The following is a 10,000-nucleotide window of genomic DNA, read 5'->3' as shown; positions in this document are numbered from 1 at the left end:
GATTGGTGGTCTGTAGGATGACTTTAGAGGTGAGGTTGAGGAAGAGAGTGAGGGCTGAACCAAGGACCAGATGGTGGAAGCTGAAGGAGGAAGACTGTTGCGTGAAATTTAGGGAGGAGGTGAGACAGGCGTTGGATGGTGGTAAAGATGGGTGGGATGATTGGGCAACGACAGCAGAAGTTGTGAGGGAGATGGCTAGGAAGGTACTTGGTGTGACATCTGGACAGAGGAAGGAAGATAAGGAGACTTGGTGGTGGAATGAGGAAGTACAGGAAAGTATAAGGAAGAAGGGGTTGGCGAAAAAGAAGTGGGATAGTCAGAGAGATGAAGAAAGTCGGCAGGAGTACAAGGAGTGGCTTCGAAAAGCAAAAAGAGAGGTGGCAAAGGCCAAGGAAAAGGCATATGACGAGCTGTATGAGAAGTTGGATACAAAAGAAGGGGAAAAGGATTTATACCGATTGGCAAGACAGAGGGACCGAGCTGGGAAGGATGTGCTGCAGGTTAGGGTGATAAAGGACGCAAATGGGAATGTGCTGACGAGCGAGGAGAGTGTGTTGAGAAGGTGGACGGAGTACTTTGAGGAGCTGATGAATGAAGAAAATGAGAGAGAGAGAAGGTTGGAAGAGGTGGAGATAGTGAATCTGGAAGTGGGGTGGATCAGTAAGGATGAAGTGAGGACTGCTATGAAGAAGATGAAAAGTGGAAAGGCGGTTGGCCCAGATGGTATACCAGTGGAGGCATGGAAGTGCTTAGGAGAGATGGCAGTGGGGTTGTTAACCAGATTGTTTAATAAAGTCTTGGAAAGTGAGAGGATGCCGGAGGAGTGGAGATTAAGTGTGCTGGTTCCGATTTTCAAGAATAAGGGTGATGTGCAGAGCTGTGGAAATTACAGAGGGATAAAGTTGTTAAGCCACACCATGAAGTTGTGGGAAAGAGTAGTGGAAGCTCGGTTGAGAGGAGAGGTGATGATCTGTGAGCAGCAATATGGGTTTATGCCAGGAAAGAGCACCACTGATGCGATGTTTGCTTTGAGAATGTTGATGGAGAAGTATCGGGAAGGCCAGAAAGAGTTACATTGTGTGTTTGTGGATTTAGAGAAAGCTTATGATAGGGTGCCAAGAGAGGAGTTGTGGCATTGTATGAGGAAGTCGGGAGTGTTGGAGAAGTATGTGAGGATCGTGCAGGATATGTATGAGGACAGTGTGACAGCGGTGAGGTGTGCGGTAGGAATGACGGACCGGTTTAAGGTTAAAGTGGGATTGCACCAAGGATCGACTCTGAGCCCTTTCCTGTTTGCAATGGTGATGGACAGGTTGACGGACGAGATCAGACTGGAGTCTCCATGGACCATGATGTTCGCGGATGACATCATGATCTGTAGGGAGAGTAGGGAGCAGGCTGAATCGAGCCTCGAGAGGTGGAGGTACGCACTGGAGAGAAGGGGAATGTTAGTCAGTAGGAGTAAGACGGAGTACATGTGCGTAAATGAGAGGGTAGGTGGTGGTATGGTGCAGTTGCAAGGAGTTGAGGTGGGGAAGGTGGATTGGTTTAAATACTTGGGATCAACTGTCAAAAGTAACGGAGAGTGTGGGAGAGAAGTGAAAAAGAGAGTGCAGGCAGGATGGAGTGGGTGGAGAAGAGTTGCAGGAGTGATTTGTGACAGAAGGGTAGCTGCAAGAGTGAAAGGGAAAGTATATGAGACGGTAGTGAGACCAGCTATGTTGTATGGTTTGGAGGCGGTGGCACTAACAAAAAGACAGGAAGCAGAGCTGGAGGTGGCAGAGTTAAAGATGCTGCGATTCTCGTTGGGAGTGACGAGGATGGATAGGATAAGAAATGAGCGTATTAGAGGGACAGCGCAGGTAGGACGGTTTGGAGACAAAGTGAGAGAGGCGAGATTGAGATGGTTTGGACATGTGCACAGGAGGGAAACGGAGTATATCGGGAGAAGGATGTTGAAGATGGAGCCGCCAGGCAGGAGGAGAAGAGGAAGGCCAAAGAAGAGGTTCATGGATGCGGTGAGGGCGGACATGCGGGTGGTTGGAGTGTCAATGGAAGATGTGGAGGATAGAGCGAAATGGAGACGGTTGATCCACTGTGGTGACCCCTAACGGGAGCAAGCCGAAAGAGGAAGAAGAAGATACGGCCAATGACATGGGCTGGCCTTGCGATTTATTTGCCGTGGAGCAATATGTCCGCTGCGCTGCGCTGTTCACGTCACCTCACTAAAATATTTCTGATGTTGAGCAGTATGCAAGTCGAATTTACATTATTGAATGACGAATAGGATTTAGACTAACCAGTTGTTATTGCCAAGTCATCCTTCGCTGTCCTCCCGATCATAATGAACTCCGGGAATTTCATCGCCAGTTTCCTCTGCTTGTCCTGCTTCGAGCTCGAACTGCTAAGGCCGTATTTCATTTCCAGCTTCCAGAACTTCACCTCCGCGACTTCGTTATCAGACAATTCTCCATTTGATTCAGACCAAAATCCTTCATTTCTCTCACACTCACTGTCGTTACCAGACAAGTGAAAGTCCATGCCGTCCATTATTCAAAACCAAATGTTAGATTTTTTTTGAAGCAGAAATGAACGAAGCGATTGAGTCGACCAATCGAATGTGGAAACACACAGGAAGCCAATAGAATCACGTGGACCACCAACCCGAGTAATTTACGTGCAGCCTTTGACATACTGTACATGACGTCATGTGGGTTCCGCCCGTTTCAGAAGAATTTTAGGGGCGTTCCCGAAGAGGTTTGTGTTTTTTAAATTTTACATTTTACAGAATGAGTGTTGTGAAAAAACATTGTCAGATCTGAAATCATGATGAAAAACTCCTATAGGACATATATAAATGAAATTTATGTACTTTGGCATGTCAGGGGACCTTTAAAGCCTGGTGTTGGCTTAATCGTTAAGGTGGCTGGTTTAAGATCTTAGGGTCTTCAGTTTGAATCCCTGTTATGCTGTGAAATAACAAAAAGGTGGGTTGACTCAGCCTATCATGCTTTTGAGGTTGGCAAAATGAGTACCATCTTATGGGAACAGGGGGCTCTGCATCAGCAGCATAGCTGTGCTCCAAACAATGATGCAACAACCAGCCACAGGCTGCATACGAATATATTTAACGTTTCGGTCAGCAACACGAAATAAAACGTGCCTCCGCTGACCTATCTGAGAGTGAATAAAATAATTCTAAACCCCCATTATTAACCTGAGCAAGAGGGTGGGACAAGCCAAACAAACCAATCAAAGCCATGTCCCAGAAACTCAAACATGACTCAACCGTTAGCACATGAAATCAAACAGCTTGGCAAAACATACTTTGGTAGGATGGGGTGGGGTGGGGTGGGGGAGGCTGAGGGGCAAGGACACATGCCTTAAGGTAATCGTTTCTAATGTGATACAATCAAGTTAAATTGATGCATTACAAACAAATATAATATGTAACAGGCAAAACAAAATTTCTGGCCATCACAAATTATGTTTTTTTCCAACAGTGCTTCGCCATCCTGATCAGTGGGTGAACAAGATGGACAAAGGCACAAACTCTCAACAACAGAAGTGGAGGCAAAGACTGGAAATTCAGAAAGAGGTGGGCTCAGGGAGGGTTAATGGGGGGTAGAAGAGATCATGGTTGTGGATATGGAATGACCTGAGATGGTGGTGAATAGCTGCCGTCCTGGATTGTAACCGTTCATAAAGAAACTATGAGCAGAACCGACACTTTATAGAAGTCTGATCAAACTGACATGCATCACAAATCAAAATGATGTGTAGATATTTCCCATCATTTGTTGTTTTTGTACCAAGTATGAATAAAATCTGTTCATACATGTCTGAGATATGGTTGCGGACACACGCACGCACACATGCACTTGAAAATCAAGACCAAATCCATATAACCTCCGTTTTGGACCAAGTCCAACAGGGGCTAACAATATTGTTTGTAAATATTAATTATTTCAAGACATTTTCGTTTATTTTCTGTCGAGGAAACCGATTATCTGACCATACTAAAACGATTAGGTAGCTTATTAGCCACTGTTGGACTTCGTCCAAAATGGAGCTTATGGATTTGGTCTCGATTTTTGTGTCCATGCGTGCGTGCGTCCGCATCCATATCTCGGACATGTATGGATAAATTTCATTCGTACTTGGCAAAAAGACAACACATGATGGTATACATAAGCACGTAATTTTTTTCGACATCAGATCCAAGATGGCCAACTGGCAGTCATTTTGTTGCTCAAACGTGTCCCCAAACATTTCTCAAACATGTATGGTCTGATGTTCTTCAAACTTGGCAAAAGCACAGTGCACCATGGCAAACACTTGCACCAAACTTCATTTTGCGATCTGATCAAAAATGGCTGACGGGTGGCCATTCTAATTGTAAAAAAAACACCCGATGTTGAACACGTACCCAACCATTTCTCTAAGATGCATTTACCGATGTTGTTCAAACTTGGCACACAGAAAATGAATGATGGCTTATGCGTACATAAGCATGTCATTTTTTTTGAGATCACATCCAAGATGGCCAACTGGTGGCCATTTTACTTAAAAAATTTTTTTTTATATTAGAGCAATATTTCGATCATTTCTGGAGCTATTCACAACTTGCTATGCCCCACCCCTAAAAAAAAAATGGACTTCAGCGAATCGCAGAGTTTACGTCACATAGAGTAACTCGCACAGAGTGGATTGACTCCAGATCTATCTAGAGTCGAGAGTCAAGACTAGTCCGATAAATCCGTCGTCCGCCCGACCAGTCCGATAATGTTGAAGACGTATGTCCTCAACCATTTCTCGGACAAGCATTTACCGATGTTGTTCAAACTTGGAACACAGATAACGAATGATGGCTTATACACTGCATTTCATTGTTTTTCGAGCTCAGATCCAAGATGGGCAACTGATAGCCAATTTGTAACTTAAATTTGTCCCCACCCATTTCTCAGACATGCATGGTCCGATTTTGTTCAAACTTGGCACAAGCACAGTATATGATGGCATGCATGTGTCCCTCACTTTATTTTGTGATCTGATCAAAGATGGCCGACTGGTAGACTAGCAGCCATTTTAGTTGTCGTGGTACATAAATATGGGCGAGCCCTTTAACTCCACACAGCAAAAATTGCTAAAACAATGGGGGCTATGACATTTTATGCATTTGTCACTTGTTTATCCATATGTCATGTTTAAAATCCATCAATAATTTTGCTCATTTATGATCTGATTTCTTAATTTTTTTATCGTACAGGAACATCCAACCACTTTCTGTACTCACATCAATCCCCTTGACAATGTGATATGATTTGTTTTTAAAATTGCACCTGAATGACATTATCCTAACCCTAACTCAAACAACAATAAAAGTTTCCATCATATCAATGTCATTGAATTTAAATTGTTATTTAATTACAAAACTTTATAAAAATTTTTTACAAACCCCAAACCAAACTAACCCTATCCCTGATTTATAAATATATGTTTATCGGGTATGCACGTAAATTCCTTACCCGAACCCTCACAACTTGGCCATACAAAACGACCCCTATAACGAACGTGGAATAAAGAAAATATTATGTATAAAATCGAGAAATTGAACCAGCTGAATATAAATTTATCTATACAACCTCTCACTGTTAATCTTTGTTAAAATGTTAGCCACGCAACCCGTCACAAACAAAGTCTCTACTCGTCGTGTATGATTGCACGACCTCTTTGACCCGACATCCACGGGACTTTTCTTCCCGAAACTATTAATGACGTCCCCTGTTATCAAGAAAATGCACTTGGAAGATATTTTCACGTCTCTTTTGCTATTTGAGTATGATGAGGTGCATTAAAAGCTGTTAGAGTATGATATGGAACGGATGGTCCAGACGACCATTTTACTTTTTTTATTTAGACTGTGCACTAAAAGATATACTGCATATTTTGCCTGATTCGAGCCATGGCCGGGCCCCACTTTCGCATCCATAGACAGGTCCTCGCCATCTTCACTTTTTGAGCTCGTTGTTCCTCATGCCTTGTCGATCCTGCAATTTGCCCTTCAAACTTCCCCCTCCATCCTTTTCCATTCCACATCACGAACACCATCCCCATACCACCACGTCACAGATTACCCACATCACATTGCTTCAAACCAATGGACCACAATTACCGTTCAACTCGCACAAAGGATTTTTAAGCAGGTGCTTGAATATGTGGGAAGTAAACGGAATCATTCTTTCAATTCATGCAAAAAACCCATTTGGACACAATGGATGTAATTATTAGTCTTGCAGTGGTCTCTTGGTTCTTTTGTTTACTTAGAAAAGACCAACACATTAAGAGCTGCAGGATCATTAACCTGCAGCTGTTCAGCTGACGTCATGTGCATGTCACATGCTTTCAGTGTCATTGTGGTTCCACTGAACAACAAGACAGACGAGCTCGACCTCCATGGCAAAGGGAGGTAGAAAGAATGTGTTTGTGCGCTCCACAGAACAAGACAGAATAGCTTGATCTCCCAGGCAAGAGGATGTGGAGCAGAGTGCGTTTGTGCGCTTCACCAAACAACAACAACAAATTAGCTCGACCTCCATAAAAGAAAGAAGTGAAACCGAGTGGGGTTGGTTGTAGAAAAGCTGGACCTCCGTGATGGGAGAATGTTGGTGGAAGACCTTGAACAAGGGTCATTGAAGCAGCCTTTCTGATCATCTCGATCTACCAAGCATCTTGATCTCCCGAGCGTTCAACCCACTGAGCATCCTGATCTCCCAAGCATTTTGATCTCTTGAGTATCTTGATCTGCCAATTGCTTGATCTACTGAGCATCTTGATCTACCGAGCATTTGATCTACCGAGTGTTCGACCCAAAGAGCATCTCAATCAACTGGGTGTTAGATCTATAGAGCTCTCCTTACCACGAGTCATTTGGCCAAGTCTGCGTTCGCATTTGCCTGTTCGAACCACGAGAGCCAACAATAGGAAGCTTACACGAGTCTGTACATGGTACGAGCTTGCACGTATCTGACTCAGGTGGGAAGGAGCCGTAACAACACTCTGTTCGACATATTATCAACTTTTTTTTCTCTCTACATTTCTCCAGTTGCGATTCTGATTGGCGCCAAGTCTCGTGTGTAGATAATGAAGTAATATTGGAGAAGGGGGCTCATAAGTGTCAAGGAAACATGTCCAGCTCTGTGTCTCTATCCCATTTACTGTACATACACACCATACAAATTACCCCCTTTGTGTATGTGTCGCACCCTAACACCATCCTGAATATTTGCTTTGCCATTCCTTGTGAATAAAACCTTTACGGCATATATGTGCCATCCAAATTTCCCCAATATATAAATAAACCCGTACATGTTTTCTTCCAACCTGCTCATGGTGTCTTTTCCAGATTGGTCAAACATAGTCTGCACTAGTGATAGCCGGGAAGTTTTACCCCAACTGTTTTGCTCCATTAAATAGCCAGCGCTACACTTTCTGTTCCGCTCAGTAGTTATCCAAGTGTGCACTGAGGGAACGAGCCTCGGTTAGTTAGGCCACGTCACTCCCAGGTAAACGGTGTTAGATGGAGGCACACTGGGAGATTTGGCTATCTGATTGATGTTCATGGTTGCTTCACAACCTGCAGGGCTGCGGAGTTATCCGTGGCCTGCGGCCTTAGGCTGAGTGGCGGTGGGTCCGAGTATGCACTTCGTGAGCTCAGATCATGTGCCGATATTGTAACAATTACATACATACATGCTGTCGTGGCCAAAAATATTGGTACCCTTGCACTTTTAACAAATAACTAACAAATTTCTCTAAAAATAAGCTACAATTGACAAAAGTATTTGGTCTCCACAATTCTTTATTTCACTGTTAATATTACAGACCCTTTGTTTTTGATTCAGAACTTAATATATCCATTTAAATCAGAAAATAAAAATAAATGACATTGCCAAAATGATTGACTCCCAAGACTTAATATTTCGTACAGGCATTATATGACATGACCTCGCACAAATTGCAACAGAAACTCTTTCAACTGGTTTATTCTCATAAATATGTCCTGTATAACATATCAAAAGTGCTAAGGAATCCAAGTGGTGGAAACTATTGAAAAGTACTGAAATCGGTGATGGCATTTTTCTCCATCGCCGCCCATGTTAAAATAATGGATTTTTTCATGTCTGCTTGTCTGATGTCCACACAAAGGGTTCAGTACTATCCACAATCTACCAGAAACTTTGTTTTACATGAGACATGGTATTGGGTGCAGTACAGTGCATGTTCTAAAGGAAATTCACAACACATTGAAGAGATTTGCATTGTAAAAACGGTCAAGTTGAAAGTTGCAAAATGTGCAATCGATGAAATTCATGTGTGGTTATTTGGCACAGTTACTGTACTTTAAAAATGAATACTCATGTTTTTTTTTACATTATTGCAGTGCCATCACATCCTGAACAATGAGTGGCCCTCCAAGATGTGCCATTTGTAAGGACCCTGCAGAGGGGGGCGGACAGCCACCATCCACACTTGCTGAAAAGGGGAGTGACGCCATCAACCGAGCAAGTAAATCCAGAAATGATGACATTCATACATCACCTGGGGAACTGGTTCATCAAGTCTGCTGCAAGAAATATACCAGCCAACAACAAATAGCGAAAGCACTGAAGGAGAAAGAACAAGAGCAAGTCGACAGGCATGTGCGACTGTGTTCAGCTGATGAGAAGGAGCTCCATTATGACAGAGACTGTCTTATCTGTGGGAGGTCAGTGCATGTTGGGACCAAGAGGAAGAGTTCTGATTGGATTGTATTCCCAGTGAGGACGGTTGAGTTCAAAGATACGCTCTTGAAATCTTGCAATGAATCAGTGAAACTGAGGTTAAAAAAAAAACTGGGTCGGCCACAAGACGAAGAAAGATTTAATGCCTTTCTGGAAGTTGCGAACTTTCTCGAAGAAAATGACGATGAACAGATCACGATCAATGATCTTGTCAGCCGGATGGAAAACAATCTCAAAGGCTCAGAATGTCAAGCATATGGCTGCACGCAAATGAAGTTCAAACTGAAGGAACAGTTTGGTGACAGAATCATCCACACCGAGATTAATGGGAAGCCTTCAGAAGCACAGCCAAAGCGATCCTCCAGGACTTTTATTCTCACAGAAAAGCTGATCCCAAAACAGAGAAGAAGAGGATGATTGAAACTGCTGCCAAACTTATCAAAAATGACATCAAATCAGTGGAAAAATACCGTGATGTATATCCTGACTGTGAATCGATGAAGTCTGAAGAGGATGCCATCAACTTTCTTCCAGAAAGCCTCAGGGTTCTACTGAAAGGGTTGCTTGGGGTAAAAAATGCCGGCATGAAAACTGCCTCCATCGGACAAGCAATCATCCACGCGATCCTTGGGTGTGATACTACATCCCACCTGTATGGCATTGGCAAAGGAGCCGCCATCAATAAATTCACAACCAGTGATGACTTCCGTGAGCAAGCTACAGTGTTTGACACACAGTCAGCTTCCACAGCAGATGTTGTGGCAGCAGGAGAGAATGGTTTTGTCTGCCTGTACAATGGTAAGCCTGGGGAGGGACTCAACTCACTACGACACAAGCACTTTTGTGAGAAGGTGGCAACTAGAACTTCTTATGTACAGCCACAGAGACGACCACCTACCTCTGCAGCAGCAAAGTACCACAGTCTCCGCGTGTAGTACCAGGTGCAGCAGTGGAAGGGAACCGTGGATGAACTCCTGCCGCCAGACTGGGGATGGACAGAAAGTGATGGGGGGCTCATCCCTGTCCAAACTGACTTACCACCAGCTCCCCAGGAACTCCTGCAGGTCATCAGATGCAGTTGCAAGACAGATTGCAGCAGCCTAAGGTGCACATGCAAGAAGCATGACATTGAGTGCTCTGTTGCATGTAGCAACTGCAAAGGATGAGGGTGTGCAAATTCATTTCAGACTGAATGTGATTACGATGACGACGACGAC

The 10,000-nt window shown here is 43.7% G+C and overlaps 1 protein-coding gene across 23 annotated transcripts in view; it reads right to left on the bottom strand.

Annotated features, from left to right (window-relative positions):
- LOC147030935 (semaphorin-6B-like) overlaps nt 1-10,000 on the bottom strand; it is a 768,963-nt gene that overhangs the window by 276,560 nt on the left and 482,403 nt on the right. Inside the window, exon 1 of one of the 23 annotated variants that reach the window (XM_085875524.1) lies at nt 2,301-2,479. The exons of the other annotated variants lie outside the window; for them this stretch is intronic. The gene's annotated coding sequence lies outside the window, so the exon portion shown is untranslated. Of the gene's footprint in view, nt 1-2,300; nt 2,480-10,000 lie in introns of those variants that run through there. 23 annotated transcript variants of the gene reach the window in all.

The sequence above is a fragment of the Eptatretus burgeri genome, chromosome 3 (genome assembly GCF_056783735.1).
Source record: "Eptatretus burgeri isolate ZD-2024b chromosome 3, Ebu_testis_v1, whole genome shotgun sequence".
Lineage (NCBI taxonomy): Eukaryota > Metazoa > Chordata > Myxini > Myxiniformes > Myxinidae > Eptatretus > Eptatretus burgeri.
This window is presented reverse-complemented; position numbering and strand designations above follow the sequence as displayed.